Source organism: Grammomys surdaster, unplaced genomic scaffold (assembly GCF_004785775.1).
Source record: "Grammomys surdaster isolate TR1022 unplaced genomic scaffold, NIH_TR_1.0 64, whole genome shotgun sequence".
In the NCBI taxonomy this organism is placed as follows: Eukaryota; Metazoa; Chordata; class Mammalia; order Rodentia; family Muridae; genus Grammomys; species Grammomys surdaster.
In genome coordinates this window covers 5,599,163-5,625,276 of record NW_021604566.1, presented here as the reverse complement: position 1 = coordinate 5,625,276, position 26,114 = coordinate 5,599,163, and the positions used below count along the sequence as shown (strand labels likewise).

Here is a 26,114-nt window from a genome sequence, read left to right as displayed (position 1 = left end):
TTACAAAGCAGAGTGAGAGACATGGCAGAAGTGTGTGTGTGTGCGTGTGCGTGCATGTGTGTGTGTCTGAGTGTGTGTACGTGTGTGTGTGTGTGTGTGTGTGTGGCATGTTTATTGGAAAGCTGCTCTTGAGTAGGCGAAAGTCCCCATAGGAAGAGGGAGATAGGGAAAGGGGAGAAAAAGAGAGAAAGGGCCATGTGCAGAGAGAGAGTAGGGGAGAAAAGGAGAGTGAGCCTCAGACTACTTTTAAAAACCATACCTGTGAGGTACAATGTATATGTAACTAATGTATATACAGTCAAACTTACTGACTCTTAATATACAGTTCAGGAGTAGGACAGATATGTGCAGGTAGCCACTATTCCATCTATGGGCTGAGCTTCCATCATCTGATGTGTCTCTCATTCTGCTTTGTAGTTAGTTCCTCTCCTGTCATGGCAGTCCTCGATCTGATGTCTATTCATGGAGTTTTGCCTTCTCCCAAGTTTTCAGTAAATGGAACCAGACGTTTAGTACGTAGTATCTGGCATCCTTCCTAGGATCAGGTGGTCCTTGATTCCTTTCCATTGTTATTTGCATCAATCTTTTTTTTCCTGACTGGTGTTTTCCACATAAAATTTTGTGTATCTGTTTGCCAGCTGATGGATGTCTGGGTTGTTTTGTGTTTGGGATTCTGAATAAGGCTGCTGTGAACATTCCTGTGTAGATCTTCTTTGGAAATTGTGTGTTTTAGTTCCTCAAACATAGAAGGAGGATTACTAAGACAAATAATGTGTTCTCTGGTTTAGAAAAAACTGCTGACTTATTTTTTTCAGAGAGCTTGTAACATTCTGAATTTTCTATAATTGCATTTTCAGATTTTTATTTAACAATTCTTGTAGCAATGTCATGGATGTCATTAAGGTTTCGTGTACTTTTTTAAAAAAATATGCCGACAATTTCTTTGTATGCTTACATGATATGTTTCTTTCTTAACAAAATATGAAATCTAGACCCTATTGCCACTTCCTTAGTATGACTATTTGACAATGAGATTTTATAACAATACTGAGTTTATATAAAGAACTTTAAGGAAGCCATCATTGTTTATTGGTCTGTTCAGGGGATTGTTTCCTAGATACTTCTCATTTGCTGAAGTCTGTGAATGCTCAAGTCCCTCTTACAAACAGACATTGTATTTCCATAGAACCTATAGGCATCTTCCATATACGTTTTAATCACCTCTGGCCAATTTAGAGTATTGGGACAGTTAGACACTGTGTGAATAGTTGTTACATTACCTTGTTCAGGATTGATAACAGGAAGCTTTCTATAAGTTCAGTTAAGATGAATCCAAAGACAAAAATCGATGACTACAAAGTCTCACAGATTTAAGATTCAAGAAATAATTTCAACCTAATGGAGGCTTTCTTTCCTGGGCTATTTGCTCTCTTTAGCATGTTTGGAGGGCCCTGTCCCCTGCTGCCCTGGTTAGTTGATCTTCTAATTCATCCTTTCATGCACCCTTTACTTACCTGTGTATATCAGTTCACACTCTTTACAGAAACCACCAGTGGATTTGCTAGGTGGAGCATATCTTCCATAGACATGTTCAGCCCTTTGGGACCTTAAGGTCACTGCCTCAGGCTTTTTGGATCTTGTGCAACCAGCACTGACATAGTAGGAGTCAACAGGCAATTGCAGATCCCACTGCTGGTCTAAGTGAACTGAGCAGTTCTGAAGTTTTAGAGAATACAAATTCTTAATGGTGGGTCTGACACTGAACAGTTCTCAGAATCTTGTTTTTACATGTTGCTTGTGTACATTTTGAGTTCACTTGATAGATGGCTATAAAATCACTTGAAACTGTACTTTAGCAAGCCCTATCATTATGCGATGCCTATGAACAAGAGAGAAATTGTAGTTTTGGATTACCCGAGTCTAGAATATCCCACGTTTTACTTCAGTTTCCCGTGTGCTTTCAGCACATTTGCTAATATAAACAGTAGAATAAAAATGTAGATTATACTTTAGTGGTTAAGTTGCCTTATGATATTAAGATGCCTTAAATATTCATAGAATATTGTTATTTGATACTAAAATAGACACAATTATAAGCTTTTCAGAGCTTGGAGGATATTAGGGATCAACTGTGATGTAGCAGAGTACTAAATTAGCATGCATGAAGTCTGATACCTGAAGTGTGCTGTATGGCTTTGAAATGGGCACATAACCTCTCTGGGCTTTGATCTCCTCAGTAAAAATGTGTCAGCTGTGCACATAACAATAAGGTGTCTAAGGCTCAGGAATATATGATATTGGTTATTTTACTGATATAGTTTTGATTTCACATGACAACTCTGAAGATAAATGGACACTGGATTTCTTCACTTATGTTATTCCCCATCTCCGCCAAAACTGTGTGACTCTAATATCACTAAATTATGATGGAATTTAGCTGTTCAGTATTTCTCTTCAAAGGCATGAAAGTAGGCAAGAATAATGATAAAGGTGAAAAAGAAATTTTGAGCCAAAATTCCCCAAAACAAACAGACAAACACCAAACTCCACTGGTTGCAAAATGGCATAGTGCATATCATTTATTATATTTTTTGTCACAACCAATTAAACTGAACTCAAGCATCCTATATATTTAAAGTGCTCTAATATAATTCTAAAAGCATATGATCTTATTGATTTAAATCCCTGGAATCCCATATAAAATAGTGTCATTAAAATTCATGTACCAAAGAAAACAAACGGAAGTACAGAATTCTCGTCTTCATTTCTGTTCAATCCAGTGCTAAGATCTACTCTGTGCTGTTGCTACATATCACTGAATAATCAAATGGAAGTAGACAGTTCGGAAAGGTTTGCAGGTGACAGTTGTGGGGGGATGTATTGGTCTTAGTTATTATTAAACTAGACATTTTCAGGCTTTCTCTGCAGTTTTTGAAGCCATATAAATCTAGGTCACAATGCACAGGCTTACTTTTTTTAAAAATTTTTTATTGGATATCTCATTTATTTACAATACAGATGTCATTCCCTTTTCCCATTTTCCCTCCCTAGAATCCCCTATCCCATCATCCCTCCTCCTTTATGATTTTATACCATTTTGATTATATTCATGTATTAAGGTCAGTTCTAGGTTGAGGGTCTAGCAATACAATAGATGCAAATAGTCAAGGAACAAGCAAGACAGTAAACACAAATAGTCAAAGAAAAAGCAAGGCATTAAACCTAATTACGTGAACACTCCCATGATCACTGTTTCTAAGGGCTTATCAGGATGATCAAAGTATCTGAGCCTACTTCCCTATCCTAGCCCAAGGTCATTTTCATATCTGAAGCCTACTCCCTTCTTCTAACCTAAAATTTAGATTCCTGTCTGAAATTACTTCTTTGTTCTGGCCTAATATTTAGATTCCTGCCTGAGATTACTTCTTTGTTCTAGCCTAAGATTTAGATTCCTACCTGAAATTACTTTGTTCTAGCCTAATGTCAGATTCCTGCCTGAAGCCTACTTCCTTGTCCTTGGCCAATGTCATATTCCTGCCAAGCAGCCTATTTCCTTGTCCTTGGCCCATGTCAGATTCTTGCCAACCAGCCCCAAAGGCTTCCCACCTCTCCCCCTTTTTATTTCATTAATAAGACTGAGCCTGCCTTAGGTCATTCTGATAAGAACTCTTTCCTTACACGTCATGGAATATGTATTATCAAAGGAATGCACTTATGTCTTAGGTTGGTAAGGCTCTGTGCAGAATCTTACCTGTCTTTGGCTTGCCAGCCTATTAATTGAATAACTGTCTGTGGGTTCATTTTTAGGTTTAAGCCATGTACTTTGGCTGCCAACATGTTGATGTTGTTAAAGAAAAGCTTTAACACAATGGGCAGGAATAAAAGTATTCCAAGGACCAAAAGGGCTAGCATGATCAAGCTATATATGCCATTTTTGAAGCTTGACCAAAATTACAATACTGACCTCAGACCATGGGTAATTTTATCTGCAGTATCTACCACACCAGTACTCAGCAGAGTGGCATTTTTGAAATTCAAAAGCTTTCTATGTATGGTTAAAACATCCCAAGAGGTGTTAGAATTATGCCAAATATACTCCACATGTCATGAAATTTCTTCCTAATTATAATGACTACCACTGTAAATTGTAGAAATAACATGAATCAAATGGTATTTGGCATGACCCTCAAGTTGGCTCCTTACCCTTAAATTCTGAATCTCTTTCCAGTAATTTGAATAGGATAAGAGCATCAATCCATTCTTCCAAATGCCTATCTCAATCCTCTGGTATATTCAACACATTAGAAATATTTTTTGCTAAATGATTAACAAAAGTAGCTGTCTTACCTTCTTGTGTCACAGCAATTGCAGAAGCAGTGGTGCTAGCAATTAATGTAATTAAAGCTGTTATATCAGCAATAAACAAGCCCACTACCTCTTTGCTTCTGCTTAAAGCCTGACTCATTTGTTCCAGTACTTGCAAGCTATCTTTAGAACACAAAGGTTCAGTGATACTCAGGGCACTAAAACAAAAGCTGGTTGATAGACCTCCATAACTGACATGCCGGATATCAAAACACAAACGCAATTAGAAGGTGTACAGTCAATGCCACTTACATTAAATACTGTAGAAGAAACAAAAGTATTTTTAACTTGACAATTCAAAGAGCCTTAACACATGTGCTAACACTTGTTTGAAATTCAGATCCTCTCCCAACTTTATCTCTTGCTAACATAACGTCATAGAGAACTGCAGCTAATTTCCATATATGTCTCTGAAATTGTCCAGAACCAGACTTCCAAATTAAGACTGTTATTTCCAATATTGGATTGATTTCTAAACTGGTCCATGATTGAGTCTGGATAGCTGGTCACATTTAATAACAATGCTAGAGGCATTAAAACTTCTCTTTTTGATTCTCTGTTCCACAAGGTCTAAGAACTTGAGGCAAGGCAGCTTGTCCCATCAGGGGTATAGGTAAGCAATGGTAGGTTGGGGACTTATGTCCAATATAGCTTCTCAGTCACCATTGTCAGGGCACTCAGCAAGCTCACAGGTCAGCATCATTCTTTGTCCTGACATCATCATGTTTACCCATTGTTTTGGCAGCCACCATGCTCCTTCAGCATCCTGCAGAAAAAACACAAACATTCCCTCCTCTCCAAATTTAATACTTGATTGGGATCATGTCTTATGCCAGTAAGTGAATCCTTCCTTTTCACCTATCCATAGTTGTAGAGGACCATAAACTCTCAGCAGAAAGTTCCTTGGCATACAAGTCTTTTAAAAAAAATTTAAATAAAAAATAAAAAGAACATGATTTAAATAAATTTGTGGTGTACAGGGCAATATCCCCCCTTTTTTATTTTATGAAGCTATTATTTTAAAGTTCCATGGTCCCATTCCACAGTCTCTTGTCCTTGACAATTATAAGGAATCTCAGTAAAATATTGGTAATGTTAAATTGCTGCTAAAATGTCTCAAATGTTTGACTGCCATAGCCAGTTCCATTGTCTGTTTTTGTTTGTTTTTCTTTTTTTATTATTGGACACTTTATTTATCTACATTTCAGATCTTATCCCCTTCCCCCGTTCCCCACCCCCAGAAACCCCTTAACCCATCCTCCCTCCTCCTATTTCTTTTTTTTTTATTGGATATTTTATTTACATTTCAGATGTTAACCCCTTACCCCATTACTCCTCCCCTCCTGCCCAGGAACCCCCTATCCCATGTCCCCTCTTCTTGATTCTATGAGGATGTGCCCCCCCCTACCCGCCCCCCCCCCCCTCCCCCCCCCGAATTCCACCCCCCCCCCCCCCCCCGGCGTCCAGCCTTCAGCCTTCATAGGACCAAGGATCTCCTCTCCCATCTATACCTGACAGGACAATCCTCCCTTGCATATGTAGCTGGAGCCATGGCTCCCTCCCTAAATGCTCCCAGACCTTGTGGGCTCTGGTTGGTTGGTATTGTTGCTCTCCTCATGGGGTCGCAAACCCTTTCAACTCCTTCAGTCTTCACTCTAGGAGTGAAGGAGACAGCTATGTCAGGCTCCTGTCAGCATGCACTTCCTGACATCCACATCAGTGTCTACCTTTGGTGATTGCACATGGAATTGATACCCAGGTGTAATGGTCTCCAGAAGACCCCTCCTTCAGTTTCTGTCCTACATTTTGTCTCCATATTTGCTCCCTTGAGTTTTTTGTTGCTCCTTCAAAGAAGGACCAAAGCACCCCCACTTGGTCTTTCATTCTTCATGAGCTTTATGTGGTCTGTGAGTTGAATCTTGGGTATTCATTGTTTCAAGATTTTGGACTAAAATCCAGTAATAAATGCGTGAATACCATGTGTATTCTTTTGCGATTGGGTTACCTCACTCAGGATGATATTTTCTAGTTCCGCCCATTTACCTAAGAATTTCTCAAATTCATTGTTTTTAATAGCTGAGGAATATTCCATTGTGTAAATGTGCCACATTTTTTCTATCCATTCCTCTGTTGAAGGACATCTGGGTTCTTTCCAGCTTCTGGCTATTATAAATAAGGCTGCTATGAACATAGTGAAGCATATGTTCTTGTTATGTTAGAACATCTTCTGGGTATATGCCCAGGATGATATAGCTGGGTCCTCAGGTAATGATATGAAATCCACTATATAAACAAACTCAAAGAAAAAACCACATGATCATCTCACTAGATGCTAAGAAAGCATTGGAAAAAAGTCAACATCCCTTTGTGGTAAAAGTCTTGGAAAGATCAGGAATTCAAGGCCCATAACTAAACATAGTAAAAGCAATATACAGCAAGCCAGTAGCCATCATCAAACTAAATGGAGAAAAACTTGAAGCAATTCCACTAAAATCAGGGACTAGACAAGGCTGCTCACTCTCTCCCTACCTATTCAATATAGTACTGGAAGTCCTAGCCAGAGCATTTAGACAACAAAAAGAAATCAAAGGGATACAAATAGGAAAGGAAGAAGTCAAAATATCACTATTTGCAGATGATATGATAGTATACTTAAGTGACCCCAGAACTTCCACTAGAGAACTCCTAAACCTGATAAACAACTTCAGCAAAGTGGCTGATTATAAAATCAACTCAAACAAATCAGTAGCCTTCCTCTATGTGAAAGATAAACAGGCTGAAAAAGAAATTAGGGAAATGACACCCTTCACAATAGTCACAAATAATATTAAATACCTTGGTGTGAATCTAACCAAGCAAGTGAAAGATCTGTATGACAAGAACTTCAGGTCTCTGAAGAAAGAAATCGAAGAAGACCTCCTCCTATTTCTATGAGGGTGTGCTCCCACCCATCTGCCCACTCCCACCTCCTCCCCTTCGTATTCCCCCTCACTGGGGCATCCAGCCTTCAGAGTACCAAAGCCCTCCTCTCCCACTGATGCCCAACAAGTCCATCCTCCTCTACAAATATAGCTAGAGACATGGGCTCTTCCATGTGTTCCCAGGCTAGCTGTTGGTTGGAAGCTCTGGTTGGTTGTTATTGTCGCTCTCCCCATGGGGCCACAAGCCCCTTCAATTCCTTCAGTTTTCTCTCTAACTCCTCCACTGGGAACCCTGTGATCAGTTTGGTGGTTATGAGCAGGCTTGCTAATAAACTTTATGTACAGCATTCACCATGCCTCAGTCCAGAAAGGGACACATGGTAGGTAGCTGGGAGTCTGGCAGAGACCCTGGTGGTGTGCTCCTTAACCATCATCTGTTACACTTGTAAGCAATTCCTTAGATACTAATTATTTTTCTACGAATGCATGGAAAGTGCCTCTCAATAAAGAAAATATCTATGCAGCCAGAACTTGTCTGCTTCTTGCTGCCTCACTTTTAAACAAAGATGCAGTCCTTTGCTACTGTGGTATCTGACAAAGGCAGATGTGGGAGGAAGAGATTTAAAATTTCCAGCACTGAGCCTTCTTGTGAGCTGCCAGATGTCTGGATAAACATTGCCTTCATGATTCATCTAGCTATCTGCAAACACAATGAAAGCAGTCTCACATGGAGTAGATGTGGAAAGCCACTTCTCCCACGGAGCCTCAGTTTCTCACCAGTTTTTGTCAAAATGCAGCATGTTGGTTAGGGCCTTTCGCATGCCCAGTCAAAGCTTTTTCTTTTTTCTTTTATGTTTTTTCTTTCCTGAAAATGGCCTAACACAGTGTCTGTCCTGCAGCTGTAACCTGTACAGGAAGACTCTTATCTGAGGATCTGAGGCCAGGTCAGCGTTGTATTTGGGGCACAGGGACAGCTGCAACAAATACACTATCTTCTCCCATTACCAGAACTGAGTTCTCAAAGCACAAGCTCTCTTTTCTTTGAGGAGTTCTGCTGTGGTGTCTTAGCAGCTCCTTCCTGCCTCACCCAGTCCCAGGAGCTAAAACCTGGTGTGTGCTACCAGGGATGCTGCTTTGGAGGCTTATGAAGCCCAGGGTGATTCTCAGGTTCCTTGGGGCTGGTTGAGAGCACAGAGCAAACCCACCCACTTGTTGATTTTGTTGTTTCCTCAAAGGAATGTAAAGCCTGCTAAAGTAGTTCAGTTGGAGCAGGGCCCCCAACCCATATGTCCCTCAGAGTTTTAGAAAATTTAGTGCCTTACGTTATTCAATGAAAACTGGTTTCTTTTCCATGCCCTTTGAAATCTTTCTTATTGGTCAGCAGGATGTTTAGTCTATGTTCACTTCTTTTCAGAAATCCCTGATCTGGACACTGAGAACATCAGTCCTATCTTTTCTGAGTCTTGAAGTGGAAGCTTCCAGAACTCTATGGCCTAGAAGTGAAATAAAAGGTAACTGTATTTTAAAATGTATTATTAAACTTACATATAAATTCACCCATAAGTAAACACATTCTTTTATGTGTGGAGTGGAATCTTGGTATCTTTTTTTTTTTTTTTAGTTTTATTTATTTTCTCTTTCTTTTTTCTTCTCCTTCCCTCCTGCCCTTCTGTTTGCTTCCTTCATTCTCTGTATTTATTTATTCAGTACACATGTGTGGAGTCCTCTCAGGGCCCAATGTTTGGAGCACACATACCTTAACCCTCCCTCCAGCAGTCTGATTGGCATGGGAGGGACTGGAGGAAAACACATCTGAAAATGTCATCCCCATCTCTGTCCAGAGGCTTCTGGTGCTGGTCTGACCAAGGCCAACAGCTATTCAAGTACCTTATGCCTTCATCATCCCAGTTGGCCCTGAAATGAACGCCCTCGTCACCGCTGTGTACTGACTCAGCCATTTGCTTACAGCAGCCTTTCCCGAGTTATCTGAACCTACTTTATGCTTTTTTCTTCACACTTAGGACTGTCAGAACAGAAGTACTCATGGGGTCAGCACAACAGCAACAGTACTACTCCCGAATGAGTTACTATACAGACGTTTCCCCTAGACCTGAGGCTTGACATAGCAGTTCCAAGAGGAACATTTTGTTTTTAATTCCTGTCTTGTTTCACAGTAAAAATACAGGTGGACCAAAGTGCTAGAGAAAATCACCTTCTGTCCCTATATATAAGATCTGTGTGTAACATGAATGCATTTCACATAGACACAACCTGGACATGTGCATAGTTGATGCTCTAGTATTCTGCAGGATGCAGATGGTAGCACTTCCTTCCCATAGTACTTCTGCAAGTACTGAATGAGTTGGCATATACAAATTAGGCTGTTCCGGGCACAAAGTGCACACCTCGTGAGAGGAAGCTCTCGGTGACCATGATATAAGCCAATAGTGTTACCATGATGTGTTTGTAATAGGACAAAGACTTTCACTCTGAATGCTGATGAGAGCCTGATGGTAGGAGAGAATTCCAAAGGCTACAAGTTCAGTAGTCTCATTATTTGTTCATTAAATAATTGCCTGCTCCTTGGTCACAAAAGTTCATTTGTAAAAGCCATGGCTCTGATTGGCAATTGGAGTGAATAGTTCTATATTCCTAAGTCCTTCTGTTCATACCATTGCTATCTAAATACAAAGGGCAGCACAGTCTTGAGGTTTTATAAGTTTAAAAGCAGTTAGTATGCAAAAGTATTTATTCTCTCTTATTAAATAATGTTATTACCTTTATTATATGTACTTTTCTTAAACTTTGAGGAGCAAATCAACTGGAAATTGAACAATACACATACACTGTACATAAATTAAATGCAGCTTACTTAAAGTTTGGCTTTCTTTCTGTGTCCTTTGAACTGAAAGCTCAGTTAAATCCATCGTGTTAGAGAATTTTCTAAGCAGTCATTTCATAGGATTTGCTTTGTGTGCAGTTGAAATGAATGACATTGCCTGGCAGACAAATATTGTATAGAGCTGGGGTGCAGCTCAGGAGTAGAATTTGTGCTCAGCATGCACAAGGTACTGACTTCCACCCCTAGCAATACACAATACACACACACACACACACACACACACACACACACACACACACACACACACACGGTGGAGGCAGAGACTTTTCAAGAAAAGAGAGTATAATTATATAATCCACTGTGAGTCTCATAAATTAGCAAGGGGCTGTGTCCGAAGCTTGCTGGCAGTACCCATCCTCCATTGTCTTTGTCTCTGTGCCAGCCTTGGACATTCACAGTGCAGATGAGAACTGAACTGTAACTGCTTTAAGAAGACTGAGCCAATGAGAAGCCATTTGCTGAAATCCAGAGGGCACGATGACTTCCAGATTTGCTCTGAGCATCCCTGTGAAACAGTTAGAACTGTAAAGAACTGAGAGGATGTGTGCATTTCAATGCAGTCCTGTCTGATGCTTGAGATGCTGATGGCTAGAATCAGTCTTGCTTTCTTCCTGCAGCCTCCTACTGTTTCTCTCTCATCCTTCCTTTCCTGCCTGCCTGCTTCATCCTTCTGGATGTTACTGTGAGAACTCTGATGCCCCAGGGCTCCGGCCTGTGGTCTGGACCTCTTGAGAAGGGAGCTGGATGAAAGTCCTACACAAGAGTAGTAGCTATGAGCAGTGATAGCCCTTTTCTGCCATCACTGCTGCTGTGGCCTCTTCTCCAGGAGACTTGCCTAGCCTGTGCCTGGGGCAGGGTTCCCAGGCCCTGTGGATTTCCCTGGTGGTGCCTCTCCGCCCTTGCTCTCTGAGGTGGTTTCATTGGTGCCCCTTTGCTTCATCTTTTCTCGGCTAATATTGGAAGAGAGCATTCTGCCTCTATGCATATCAGTATTTACTGGCAGATTGCAGTATTATGGTTGAATATTTACAAATCTCCCTGCATTTTACAAGGAAGGACCATGCTTTGGCATGAGCTGTATGTTCTGTTTGAAATGAAGATTTACTAACCTAAAGGGATAGGACTCGATCCTGGGCTGGAAATCTAGCCCCGGACTTGCAAAGTGTCTTCTGAGCAATAGACACTGGTCTCTCTTCATGATGACCTTTAAAGTTTATTTGTACTTTTACTTTATTATTGTTCAAACGTAGCCCAGGAATGGAGGGAGTCATGTGAAGAGAGTTCTGGGTGCTCTTCAGAGCATTCCAAGAAAACAAGGCAAGAGTCTTGTGGCCTCAGTTTCTTCAAAACATGGAATTGTTCTTGGAATGCTTTTTCGTGCTCTGCCCAGGGGTAGTGGATAGGAGTGAGTTTACCTCAGATTACTCCTTATTGTTTGCTGCTGTTGTCAAATTAAATGTTTAAATTATCCTTTCTATGCTTCTATGGAAACTCATTTTTTTGGCTTTTGCGGCTTGTCTTTGTGATTGTATACAGCTTGGACTCATGGGAACTCATATGACCTTTCTAAACCCTCAGAATATAAATTGTCCAGGCCTCTGAAGAAAGTTGGCTGTTACATGAGGCTTTAGTCTGCCTGGTTTAGTGCCTCCATTCTCCCAGATCCATTGCCCATTGAATGGTGACATAATGCGTGGTTGTATGAGATAGGTTATAGTTTGTCCTATGAGTAAGCAAGTTAGGAAGACTCAAGTTCTTCTCAACATTTGGAGAAGAGCAAAGTAAAAGTTTCTGAAACCCAAGATGTTAGGTGCTCTTCTGTGGGCTTCTGTGGGTAGTGAAGACAGTCCCCACCACACCAAAATGTACACTGTCTAGACAGTATGGTTTTCATATGAAATGCCCCAAAGGCTCAGCTGTCAAAGGCCAAATTTCTGGCTGATAGCACTGGTAAGGGAAGACTAGATCATGAGCTGCTAGCTTCACCAGAGGATTCCTCACCAGTATATCCATCCTCCGTCCACACTCAGTGAGTTATCAGACAGCAGTACCTAGTGAGGTAGACAGATGGGTTAAGAGCACTCACAACTTTCCAAGAGGACACAAGTTTGATTCCTAGCACCCGTATCAGGTGTCTCACAACTACCGTAATTCTTGTTCCAGGATCTGACAGCCACTTCTGGCCTTTGCAGGTGACTACACATATGTAGCATGCACTAAAAACCAAATACACATTGTCATGAATTTTGAAAGAAAAATCCTAAGAAGAAAAAAACTAGTAGAACCTAGTTTGAGGAAGCGGGTCACTGGGGTCAGTGACTTTGATGGCCATGCTTTTTTCATAGTCTTTTCTTACCTCTTTGCTGGTTGTTACAAGGTAGTCTGATGTTTTTTCTCTCCTGTTGTACCTCTATGGTATTTTGCCTTGCCACAGGTCTTAGAAAAGTTGGCCTGCTGAGCAAGGATGGAAACCTTTAACACTGAGCAAAACCAAACCTTTATCTTCTAAATTGTTCTTGTGGGGCATTTTCTCACACTGAGGAAAGGCCACAGGGACCTGTGATTTCACCTCTCACCCTTGATCTTATTTGCTTTCATCAGTCTGACATATGTCATCAATGTAAACTAAGGATGAATATATTTTAATATGTAGTAACATGAAGTTCTTTAAACTTTACCAATGATAAGGACTGAATATTTCCTCTGAGTATACTAATCATGTTTCATTTCTAGAATCCAGTCTTATATCATTCTAAACTGAATTTTGGGATTGGCATCTTATTTTCATGGTTCCCTTTAGCCATAGGAGGTTATATTTTAATAACCCCAGTAAATGCCTGAAGTGGTAGATGATAAGGAACCCTGAATTTACTGTTTTGTCTTATGCACATATTCCCCTGGTAAAGGTTTAAGCTATAAAATAGTTACAACAAGAAAGAAATGACAGTAACTAATAATAAGGTAAGAATAAAGCAACAACAGTGTTGCTGTGCATGGTTTCACTTGGAGGCCATTATTAAGTAAATAATGGTTTGCATAAACATAAGCACTGAACAGCCACAATATCTGATATCACCCTCGTTAAAATTTTCTATTTATTGGTTTATTTATGTTCACAGTGGTTTATCACTTGTCACTGAAATTGTAGAAAATGAAGCCATGGCTGGAGCATTATAGTGTGCATTTATTTTGTGTGGTAGAAGACAGTCACCTAAAGGTATGGTCTATTTTCCTGACTTTTTTGAGATGTTTTTTAGTGACAGACCTTTTAAATGTCAGTGTAATGAAGCCATGGTGTATTACATTTTTTTCAACATAGTCTTTAATGTAGCTTGATTTAGCCATCTACAGAAGGTGCTCAGATTCTTCTGGTTATATAGGATTCCCTTTTAAAAAATGAAAACAGACCCTTTACTTTTTTTCCAGATGTATGTACTCAAATGTATGCTTCTGTCTTCCTTCTTGCTTATTTTATTGACATATGTCTTTGATTTATAGGGTACATGCTGGTCAAAAACAATGAACTTGTGTTTTCAAGTAGAATGTTATTTGCAACCTGTTTATGTGCTTAGCGGAGTTTCTTTTCAGTGAGCACTGTTCTTAGCAGTGTCTTGACTTGTTTCCTCAGTTCATTAGAATTGGAATACTGTCATTTCTTCTCACTGTTGCCAAGGCCACCAAACTTGGTATCTTCATTGTCCCTTTGTTCTCTGCTCACTGTGGAGTACCTCCAATCTCAGACTGCTCTAGTTTCTTTAGAATCTGTCACTAGACAGAGAGGCATAATTACAGCACTGCTGCAGTAGGGGTTGATTGGGTTGAAATTCAGGGTACATTAGATCAAAATGAGTTCTAGATTCTTCTCCTCAGTAGCTCATCCAATTTATGTGTACTGTAGGAAGATAATTATACCCATTGAGAGATATCTTGGCCTTCCCTCAATGAGAAGTGGTTCATGAAGTGTAATATACCACAGACTCATTTTGCTCAAGCATTAAGTCTCGACTGATACTCACTGTGGATCTGGTGACAGTTACCATCATTCTTGACCATTAGTCTTGGGATCATTGTCACTGACTTCTTTCTGCTCAGAGCTGTGTCACTTTATGCCTCTGAAGTCTTGAAATGTTTAAGGCAGAGAGGACCATATTTAACACTGATTGAAAAAACTGGGTTTGTTTTCCTGTTGCCTGCCTCCAGCACAGTCAAAAGAATGTGGTGGGGCTGCCTTTTTCTAGTTTTCTTCTCAGCGTGGGTACTCTTGTCCTAATTTAAAGTTATGAAAGTAACAGGTGTATCAAGTCACACATTAAAAGCACCATCTCCTGTCAGGGGCCGCCCTGCTTACACATTGTAGGCCTAAAATCAGCCATAAGCCTAAATTCAGCAGTGGACCTGTCATACATGTATACTAACACCAAGTCTTGGGTCTCAGTGGAAGAACATTGAAACAGATGGCTATAAGCTAATGTCAACAGGCAGATTTTGTGGAAATTTACAAGCCTGAGTGGTCATGGACCTTGTAAATAGGTAGCCTTGGCAGACAATACCAGCTTAGATGGGGACAAGCGAGTCATAGGCAGAGTCATAGTGACTTGTCCCCTGAACCTTCACCCAGCTGATACCCGGTTCTGAAGATATCTGTATTCCCCCTGAGCACCCACACTCCAGTGTCATTCCCTTCCCCACGTCCTGCCTTTCTGTGTTTATACCCCTGTGTGAATTAATTATGATTTGAGAAAAAAATTAAATAAATAAATAAATAAATTCGTCATCAAAAAAAAAAGAAAGAAAAGAAAAAGCACCATCTCCTTCCCCCATGCCTATCAGAGAGAGAGGAGCTTCATGCTTAGCTCTCAGGAATTCCTAAGCAACCTGAGGAGGCTCTACGTAATAGGAATGTGCCCAGCACCCAAGAATCTCATAGCTAATCAGCCAGAGTCGTTCTCCTGTGCTGTAACTTTGCATTGAATGGTCCCACATTTTGCTTGTTATTTCTGAGAGAAGTTACCTGAGTGAGCTAGAAAAAGGTGTCCCTCTTGTTGCTCCTTCTGAGTACTTCTCACCAATGTTCTCTGTGTGTTTACATTCAGGATGGAGTTGACCAGGCCTGGGCTCGTGATTGGTACATACTCATGCACATACATACTCATGCACATGGGCCTCTCTGGCCCTGCCTTATCCTGATCACCTCTCTTCCAGAGTCATCTGTGTATGGGGTTTGCTGACTATGCAAAGCTGTCTGCCAGCCAGAATGTGGAATAGGTCCCCATGTGACCATGACATGACTTGCCTTAGTGTAGCTGTTGACTGACAGAGGCAGGCCTGAATATTTTTTAGATCTGTGCTCAGGGGTCACCGAAGCCTTTGTCTCCAGTTCAGTTTTCTGTTTGTTCCTTTTGAATTTTTATCACACACACACACACACACACACACACACAATATTTTACTATTGTGAATTCTACTGGATTTACATGGTCTTAAAATTCCATCTAATGCTTTTTGATAGTTCTAGCAAATAAGCCATTTAAGAAATTACTTCTGTGAATGAGACTGTATTGGGTACCAGGCCCTTCTGTATGGTGGGAAGGATCACTGGAGTTCTATTGCTGTTTCTGGTATGATCTTTGATGATTTTAAGTCCCTAGAGGGAATTGGCCTCCTGTGAAGGTCACATCTTCAAAGATCTTGCCTTCCATAGCATACTACACCCAGGCAGATCTGCCTAGTAAGCCTCCTCCTCTTTCTTCCTTTCTTAAAATTTATTATTGTGGGCATGAGAAGTTCTGTGCCAAGAGCAAATTCACCTGCAGCCTGGGACTTCTGCTCACAGAGCAATCAGATGGCAAAGGCACTTTGCTCTTCTCTAAGCGGTTCATTTAAGGATAGTTCAAGTGTGGTTGTCACCTAGAAACCTGTGTCAGTGGCCTGTGTGCAGGGCAGCTCTCCCCAAGGTTGCTTGGTGTGTGTGTGTGTGTGTGTGTGTGTATGTGTGTGTGTGTGTGTGTGCTTGTACTTTAGGATATTTCCCCTTTCTTTGGTATTCTTGCTTTAGAAACCTTGTTGACAAATGATTCTATATTATTGAAATAAATGACAGTGATAAATGCTGTGTTTACCCCTTGAAGTACACATTTAGGAATGGGAAATTTATTTCATTTGAGCAAAGAGCTCACCTAATAGCCCAGTCTGACCTGTCCTGCCAGTCCCTCTGAACCATCTTATTGTCCCAGGGCTGTCTTATCGGCCAAGGCTGACCTGTTATGCTCCATGCCACTCCCTCTAGGCCAATTTACTGGCTTAAGCTGACTTGTAGACACACCACAGTAACTTAGCCACATGAGTGGACAGTGAACATAAATTCAGGAAATAATGTATCCACTGTCATTTACAATGCAGTACTTTTTACTTTCAACCTCTTCTCCACTTTTAAATGTTTTAAACAACTTTTTATTGTTTTTCTGGATATGAATTTTACATCCTGTACTCAATTCCTACTCATTGCCACCACTACACTCATACCCACCCACCACCCCTGCAACCTCTCCCCCAGCAGAAAAAAAATCTCATTATGGAAGCTGTAGTGTATCATGGTGTGTCCCACAGTATTTCCTTTTGTCCACACTTTTTTGGATGCAGATGTTCATTACAATGACTCCTTGGTCTGGTTTGAGGCCTCTGGCTTCTGCTACTCTACCAATATCAGAACCTCACTGAGACTCCTGTCATATATCCTGTTGTTGCCCTGTGTCATGGAGATCCTGTAGTTTGGGGTCTGTAGGTCTGGCTTCTTCTATGCACTCCACCATTCATCAATAAGGTAGACATTTGGTGGGCCAATTCAAAATCCTGGATCTAGGGTTGAGTGATATTTAAGCTGGTTAGCCTGCCAGCTCTGCCCCTTGGGGCCGGTTTACTACTCCCCCTCCCCTGGCAACCAGGGCCAGCTTTTCCTTGCTGCCTAGACAAGATCCAGGATCTGTTCTCCTGAGTGTTGTAGTTGGTGAGAGGCAGAGACAGCTCTCTCAGGACCGGCTCTCACACCTGCTATAGGTGGGGGCAGGGAGGGGGAACGGAGAGGGGAGGAGGATAGCTCTCTCTTGTCACACCATTGCACAGGAAATGAATGGCAGGGCCAGCTCGCCCATGCTCATATCCTCAGGTTCAGGTCACAAGCAAGTTCTGAAATGTGCAAGTTCTGCTCTCTGGAGTACTGTAGCTGGCTAGGGGTGTGATCAACTCTCCTGCTGTCACAACCCCAAGGCTAGTTCCTCCTGCAAGCCCTGCTGAGAGGTGGGGACAGGTCTATACATCCCTCTGACATCAAGTTGACCCTGTGCAGCAGACCACAGCAGGAACATTTCCATGACTTTTGATGGTAACAGACTCCTGCTGCTACAGGACCACAGACACAAATGTGGCCCTCAGTGGCAACACTGGCCAGGACCTCATCATGGTCCCAGGTGCCATAGCTGGCTACTCTCATCAGGCTGTTCCTCACTCCCCTGAAGTCTCCAGTTCAGCCTTCTTCGTTGTACACGAATCCTTCTGTTTCTCTCTCCCATCTCTCCACCATATGCTTGCTCCTCTTAGTGGTGCCTGGGGCCTCTGAGCTTTTAGAGTCATCTCTGGAGTGGTCTCAGGAATGCTATGTCCCTCTCATGCATTATGGCACTGGGCAGGGGTCATCTTGAGCATGATTTGCTCCCCTAGGCCTTTCAACACTGGACTAGTGGTATTTCAATCTAACTCCCTGTCTGGGCTCCATGGCACTGGTTTGGTGGTTGTCTTTGGGTCATTCCTCACCTAGGCCTGCCCAATGAGGGTTCTCTGTCTCAACTCACACTTGTCCAGTGATTGCAGTTACAGAGAGAATTTTAGTATCCAGCCTACTTCCTCCCCTGGGAGCACATTTGGGCCTGCATGATCCACACTGGTGGTCATCTCAGGCAAGCTCCCCGTCTGGGCACCCTTTCACCAGAATAGTGGTTGTTTCAGGTTCACTTTTTTTCAGAGAATGTTAGGCTCCTTGTCATTTTGGTGTTCACAGGCCAGAACACTAAATGTAGACATGGCCTCTCTCTACCATGTGACACAGTAGCCACACCTAGAGTGCCCCTAGGGGCAGTAGCTTCCTCCATTTTTATGATTAGGGATGATCAGCGATCTGGTATGACTCATGGGTGATGGTGATCTTTCAGCCAGCATGTTAATTGCTGATCGCACATCCCCATCCCACAGGCAGATTTGTCATTGGTGTTTGTATATTGCCTATTTGGTATCAGCCACAGTCAACGACAGAGTAGGTGAAAAGTCTTATTGCTCGTTACTTAAGACAGTGAGGGCATTTTTCTGGATGAAGTCCACTCATAATAGTGACTACCACATGTCACCAACTTGTGACATTGTTTTGTGCTACACTGGTTGGCAGAGAAGAATTTTGAGTCCACCAATTTTGTGGTATTAAACATCAAGCACATAAGGACTTTGCCCAAAGAAACCACTGTGCCTGTCACTGTCAGCTATGGGATTTGGTTCTGCTGTCAGCTAGGAGGCAGTGCTCAGAATTGAAAGTCAGATGGTCTGTCTTATGAAATATACAATGACCTGCCTTCCCAACTTCCCCGGCCTTACTTCCTATGTACCCACTAAGAGGTAGGAACAACCAGGGTAGGACTATTGCACCAAGCTCTCTATTTACTCCTTCTTGCTTCCACATATTCTGTTCAGTGAATTGCACTGATTGCATTTCTAATGAACAAGTTCTAAAATTGTAGTTGTGAATTAATTTGAAACAGAGTGTGTGCATTTTCAGGAAGCGGCAGTAGTGAAGAGGACAGCACACACAGCAACCGCAGCACCTGCAGGGCCATTTGTTCCCTGGTTGGTTCTTGTGCAGATAGCTTTACATAGTCCCTTTACAGAGACCCTTAGTTTCCCTGGGCACCTTTACTGTGTCTGTTTTAGTTTTTCCCAGTGGGAGACTCTTATGAGGCTACTTAAATGAGGGGAACTGGGGCTGGCAGTTAGCTCAATACATAAAAGCACTTACCTCCTAGCCAACCAACCTAGTTCAACCCCCAGAATCCCCACACAGTGAAAGGAGAGAACCAACTTTCCCCAAGATCTCCTCCGACACCGACATATGGATGGATGGATGGTCTCTCTCTCTCTCTCTCTCTCTCTCTCTCTCTCTCTCTCTCTCTAAACAAACAAGCGAGTGTAATAAAGAATATTTTTTAGAGTAGAGAACTACGTGGTTCATCAGCCATTCTGGTGCCACATGCACCACCCACAAGCCACCATCTCATACCTGGATTGCACTTGTCTAGCATAGTATATGTCAGCGTGTCTGATACTGGAAGTGCTACACATCTACATTTAATTCCCTTTTACAGCCTTTTAATGTGTGGTTTTCAATATCTAAAAACCTTATCTACACTAAAATAAGTTGAAAATGGATAAAGAAAAGCTGATTAATATGCCAGGTCAATTTCTGATTCTTAACTGTTCATCTTATACTTCAGACTGGTCTTGATCTTTGTAGCTGGGATAGGTTTGCATCTTGTGCTAAAATTCTTGCCCATTAGGATCCCAGGATCTAATACTGATTATACTTCAGAGGATATGGTTCTCCAGGTAGAAATGCTGTACCCTGGGGACTGGCTGCCATTCAAATAACATGAAAGGAAACAGGCACTCAGCAGGCAGAGTGTAAGAGCCTTGGGACAGTTGCACCCTGCTAGGACTGGAGCCTTGTCCATGGCTGATTACACAACCTGGAGACGTCTGTTCATCTGTCCGATAGTATGCCTCTCCCTGTGAGGGGAAGCAACAGGAAGAGCCAGCTCAAGTGCTAGCAGCAGCTGTCCACTCAGCCTTCTGGGTGCTCCAGCAGGTGTTGGAGCCTTCAATTGTCTGGATTTTGCCTTCCAGATGAAGCCTTGCCTCGTAAGAATTTGGCCATTGCTGGAAAGATGTTACCTCCTCAAAACTTCCTTCTCTATCAGGAACCTTCACTGCTGTTTGGAAATAAATCACTGATTAATTTTTCTGTAGACCTTTGGCCTTTACAAATTTTAAATTAAAATACAATTGCATCATTTTTTCCATTACCTTCCTCACTCCAATGATTTCAATGTCTCCTGTTTGCTTTCTCTCAAATTCATGTTTTTCCCCCTAATTGCATCTCAAGTGCACACACACACATGCATAGATATAATAGGTAATACCTGCTGAATCATTTAGTGTTACGCACGTGTGTGTGTGTGTGTGTGTGTGTGTGTGTGTGTGTGTGTGTGTGTGTATCTCAGGACAAACCACTTGGTACTGGATAACCAGTTGAGGGCTCATCCCTGGGGAAGACTAATAATGCTCTCAGCATTTCTTAATTGCCTGTAGTTCTTAGTCTAGGAGCAAGGTCCAGTGAGAGTTCTCTCTTCCACAGTAGCATTTCTATTGCTTCAGGTTTTGTTTAGGCCCTATATTATTGTTGAGGTATCATGGCTAACACTTCCCTGTCATTTCTAAGGGACACAACCTCACAACAGATTTCCTCTAGTTCTTCCTGTCTTTCTGCTCTACCCCTCCCCCATTCTGTAATGATCTCTGAACGTTAGGGGCAGAATTTGTTTTTTTTTTTTTTTATAATTTATTTTTTCTCAAATCGTAATTCATTCACACAGGGGTTTTAAACACAGGAAGGTACGATGTGGGGAAGGGAATGACACTGGAGTGTGGGTGTTCAGGGGAAATACAGATATCTTCAGATCCAGGTATCGGCTGGGTGAAGGTTCAGGGGACAAGTCACTATGACTCTGCCTATGACTTGCTTGTCCTTTTCTAAGTTGGTATTGTCTGCCAAGGCTACCTATTTACAAGGTCCATGACCACTCAGGCTTGTAAATTTCCACAAAATCTGCCTGTTGGCATTAGCTTATAGCCATCTGTTTCAATGTTTTTCCACTGAGACCCAAGACTTGGTGTTAGTATACATGTATGACAGGCCTATTGCTGATTTTAGGCCTATGGCTGATTTTAGGCCTTCAGTGTGTAAGCAGGGCTGCCCCTGACATCTCCTCCTTTATCTAAGTATAGAAGGGCTGTGGCAATTCTAAACTTGCAAAGGTGGGGATAGAGGCCCGACCTCCAGTATTTGAAGGGGACCTTGTAATGGGTCCAGTGCCCCTGTTGTTGTCCAGTGAGGCATGAGGGCCATACCCATCCCGATGTCTTTCTCCTGGAGAGGGGATACTTTTGACATCAACTCCTATGCAGTCAGGCTTGTCCCTTAGGGAACCCAGATAGATATTTTTATCTTTTATTTATATTCCCTTGCATTTCTTAGCCTCGCAGCCTAAGCAAGAATCCAGATCGCCTGTCAGAGGGGGTTCTGGGTGGCCCCTCTCTGCTTGGTCTAGGGGCAGAAGTCCCCCCTTTTAGGTTGGGTGGAGATGGGTTTTGGAAACACCCTGTATAAAGTAATAACCTCATCTTGAGTCTCGTGGTCCTCCATAGCTAACTTATGATAATGTATCTGAGTAGGTTTTGCTACCAAATTATTTATCTGTTGTATCACAGAGTTAGTCCACTTATTTGAGGGCCATGGACCCGCAGAAAAAAGCAAAAAGAACCCAAATAATGGTCCCAGGATGGGAGGAAATAGGGTTGACAACCTTGGAGAGGCTGAAAACCAATTCTTGTACCAGCATTCATTTGTCTCTTTCTCTCTCTGATTTTTCTTAGGGCCTTCACTACCTGTTTCATGCTCTCTTTAACCCTCCTTGTCTTGTCTATGTAAAGGCAGCCTTCTTCTTTAAGGGCTGTACACAGTCTAGAGTTGTACACAGCCTTTTCTATTGTAATAGAGTAAATCAAGTCCAATAAGGATCTTTGCGATTTTAGGAGGTCTCTTCAGACAGCGAAACGAGGGATTTCTTCAGATTCGTGATGTCAATCTCTAGCTGTTTGATGTTCTTGTCAGTGGCCCTTCAAAGGTCTGAGTAGTATAATTTCGGAGGCCAGCATCTGGATTAGAACTTCTAACAGCTGACATCATGGGTGATTCATTTTTACCTGGGATGCTGCCTGAGTTAAAGCTCCTGGGAGTCCCTCTTTCTCTCGGTTTTCTAGGGTTGGGAACAGAGCTGCCGCCTGTGACCTGCTCTATGTCTAGGGGCAGAATTTGTATGGTAGACATGTCCATTGGGGCTTGGCATCAGAGGAGCACCTGATTTTGTTTTCTCTTCTGGTCTCTGTTGCAAAGAGAAGTTTTTTGATGAATGTGAGAGATACACTCATCTGTGTATACAAGGATAAATATTTAAAATGAAGTTAGAAATAATTCTGGTTTAGTCAAGTGGTAGTTGTGGCTTCTCCTCTTAGATCTATGACCTTATTAGCTTTGGGTTTTTCATAGCAAACATGAATCCCTTCCTGTTGAGTGGGTCTTAAGTTCACTTAGAGATTTGATTGTTACCACCAAGATTTGAGTCACCATTGCCCTCTTAGGATTCTCGTGCCATGCTCGTTACCCTTGTGGTTCATGGGTGCTAACACTGGGTAGAACAATTGTTTCCCGCCCTTGCTAGGTTTCATACCTACTGGAGCTATGGAAGCTCACCCTCAGGAAGAGGGCTTTAAACTAAGATCCAACTTGAGCTGTCTGAGACCCGTGTGTCTTCTGAAATAGAGACTCACCTTCAACAACATAGAGGCAATGTAAGGCAACAGCAACAGCCTAGATTGTTTTGAGAGACTCTTGGACTCCCCTGACTAATATCTTAAGTGGGTTTCCTATGCCTGTTATTGATGATTTTGTTAGTCAATGATTCTTGGTGAGACTATCATCAGCCCAAGTGGGATAACTTCATTTAAATTATGCATATATATGTACACACATATACTGATATGTGATATATGCAATTTGGGGTAACTATGATTCTTTATGACTTTTTCAGACATCCTTATTGTTACTTTCTCTCCTCCTCCTCCTCTCCTGTATTGTTCTCCCTCCTTCCTGTTCCATAATTAAAGCACTTCCTGATTTTCCCATGTTCCCTTTTATATCATTTATGATACTAACCCCACCCCCTCACACTTTCGTGTAGTGTGATATTTTTCCCACAAGTTGGGAGGAGCTAAGGTGGGAGGAGTAAGGAAAGGAAGAGAAGGAGGAAGAGGATGAGCTAGGGGAGAGAGCACCAGAGAGAAGGGAACGTAGAAGCGGACATGCATCTGTCTCTAGCAGTCAAAGGTAGTTGATGTATCTAGGTTGGCTATTAGGTTACACCACTGATTGTATGGGCATCTTGTTATTGAGCATTACCAAATATATAAAGCCTTTGGATAATCTAAGCATTAGAATCTCATTCCTACTGGGCCTGCGTGGATGACAGGATGGTCTGGGTACTGCCCAGCCTTGTAGAGAGAGCGTGGAAGATTGACAGAGCCATCTCCCACACTAGCATCTCATGGGTGGCAGGGCTGGTATTTCTGGCTGGCCATTTCTAGCTGCAGTGCTCACATTGCCTCTGGCCTCGGAACATGGTGGCTGAGCTAGGCAGAGCCACAGCTTTAATAGTCAGCTTGACCAGCGGTCGTTTTTAAATATTCACTGCAACATTTTTATATATTGCTTATCTTCAGGGACCTTTCTAGCTATACTGAGTCCTGTGGTAGGGACTCATGGACAGTCTAACAAAATGCTGGATGTGGCTAATGTTCTGGAACTGGCAGAAGATTTTATGCATTGGTGGAAATGAAGCCCTCAAACTATTCCTCAGGAAACAAACATGTTTTGTATAAATAGGTGATGTAGACTTTATTCTACTTGGTTTTTAACAACAACGACTTAACTATCTAAAATTAGAACTCTTTTAAGGTGTTTTAATTAGTCAAAAGTCAAAGCTTAGTAGTCTGTTAATGAATTACTAAAGTGTTGTTTCAGAGGACCTGGGTTGGATTCCTAGCACCCAAATGGTGGCTGTCAGTCATCTGTAATTCCAGTCCTAAAGGATCCAATGACTTTTTTCTGGCTTCTGCAGTCACTACATGCATCCAGTGCACAAATGTACATGTGGACAATATACCCACCCATATTTTTAAGAGAAAAAAATTAAAATGAGCATCTAATCTATTCAGGCTGCTATACCAAAGTACATTAGAACAAGTAAATTAAAACCATTAGAAGATTATTTCTTAGAGTTATGGAAGGTGAAAACAACTGGAAGTCCTCAGCAGTCTCTGAACTGGCCAGGGTTCCTCCCTCAAGCATGCAGCTTCCTTGTTCTTACATGACAGAATACAAGAAGAAGCTGGGCTCCTTCATAGACACACTCACTGTGAGAGCAGATTCAGCTGGGTTATGTAGTAAAATATTGCTTTTAAATGAATTAATAACTTAATAAAATTGTCAAAAGTAATTCTTTTCTAAATATTCATACATAAATACAGAAATGTAAAATAAAATCATCATAACCCATTCAGAAATTAATTCATTGTATAACTAAGGTCATTCTGAGAAGTGCTCGTTTTGAGTTGAGGATAATGAGGTATGGTATTTTTAGTCTGTTTTAATTTTTAATATCCAGGCATTAATCATTAAAAATGAATGTCTGAGTCCTGGTTCCACATACTGAGGGGTGTTTTGTTTTGTTGTTTTTTAGTGTACAGTGTATAATGAGATTTCTCTTTACAGCACAGACTCCAGTGAACTTACCTGAAATAATCAGAAAGCCTTTACCATATCTCTATACTCTATATGTATATGATTGCTTTCTTGCTCATTTAGAGCAGGGATCCAAAGAAGGAGACCTTTGTCCAGGTCTCACCACAGGACAAAAAGCGTTGCATTCTTTCTCTTCTTTTTTTCCCATGGTGCTACAGGGTATGGAAGCAGGTCCTATGATGTTAGGCAACTGTGTGCTGGAGCCCACATCCATCAGAACAGTATTCCCGTCAGCATATACTTCCTCCCCACACTAATCTCACAGGAAGAGGGATTGATTCCAAGTTGGGCAACCATCAGTGGCTAGTTTTAAATATTTGTGTGTAGTCTACTGTACACTGTGCTTTCTGCTGAGCAGTGGTGGTGGTTAGGGTCATGATCTACTGTGGCTCTCAGGATTAGCTGCAAATGTGTGCTTTTACATATAGGATATAGACTTTTAAGAATTTGGATGCTGAAGTCAGGAGACTTAGGTATATATGACAGGTGTCTAGAGCTGGTATCCCCATCTGTAATGTTCCCAGACTTGCAAAGAAAAGAAAATTCGATAAAAGAGTTGCGTAGAAAAAATACTGGTGACAGTAGGGGCATTTCCCAGCAGTGCTAAAATTATCATTTTAGGAATGAACCTAGTTAAGCGGAACTACAGAAAACTAGTGGGTTTCTTGCCTGTGTAAAACTCTTCAATTTTTCAAGGCAGTGACACAGTGTGCCTCAGAATTTCAACTTACTCCATATGCCTTCAAACCACTCATGGAGTCCAGCCTGACCATAGGAGTATACACCTGAAGCTGTGTGCTCTGTGTTTTGAGAGGTAATAAGGTTTAAGATTGTTGATTAATTTTATTAACTGAGCACTTTTTGAGCTACGTCTGCCATCTACCATTTTTGTTTCCTTTGGAAGGGCCCAGTGATCATCTCCTATTCAACCATCGTTCCTTGTGTGGTTTCCTAGAGGTCATGAGAAGAAGCTGGGCTTCACCCGTACACAGCTGTGGACTAGAGGCTCCCTGTGCTCATCATATCCCCACCCTGCCTCTCTTTTTCTGTCTGTCTGTCTGTCTGTCTGTCTGTCTGTCTCTTCCCCCACTTTCCTCCAACCAACCTTCCTTCCTTCCTTCCTTCCTTCCTTCCTTCCTTCCTTCCTTCCTCCCTCCCTCCCTCCCTCCCTCCCTCCCTCCCTCCCTTCTTTCTTTCT

The 26,114-nt window shown here is 41.8% G+C and overlaps 1 protein-coding gene and 1 pseudogene across 2 annotated transcripts in view; one reads left to right on the top strand and one right to left on the bottom strand.

Moving 5' to 3' along the window:
- The window catches only part of Fam110b (family with sequence similarity 110 member B), a 137,047-nt gene that overhangs the window by 27,005 nt on the left and 83,928 nt on the right, over positions 1-26,114 (top strand). For both annotated transcript variants that reach the window (XM_028769584.1, XM_028769592.1), the window contains exon 2: positions 8,701-8,797. The gene's annotated coding sequence lies outside the window, so the exon portion shown is untranslated. The remainder of the gene's footprint in view (positions 1-8,700; positions 8,798-26,114) is intronic.
- Positions 18,205-18,317, bottom strand: LOC114624001 (annotated as a pseudogene).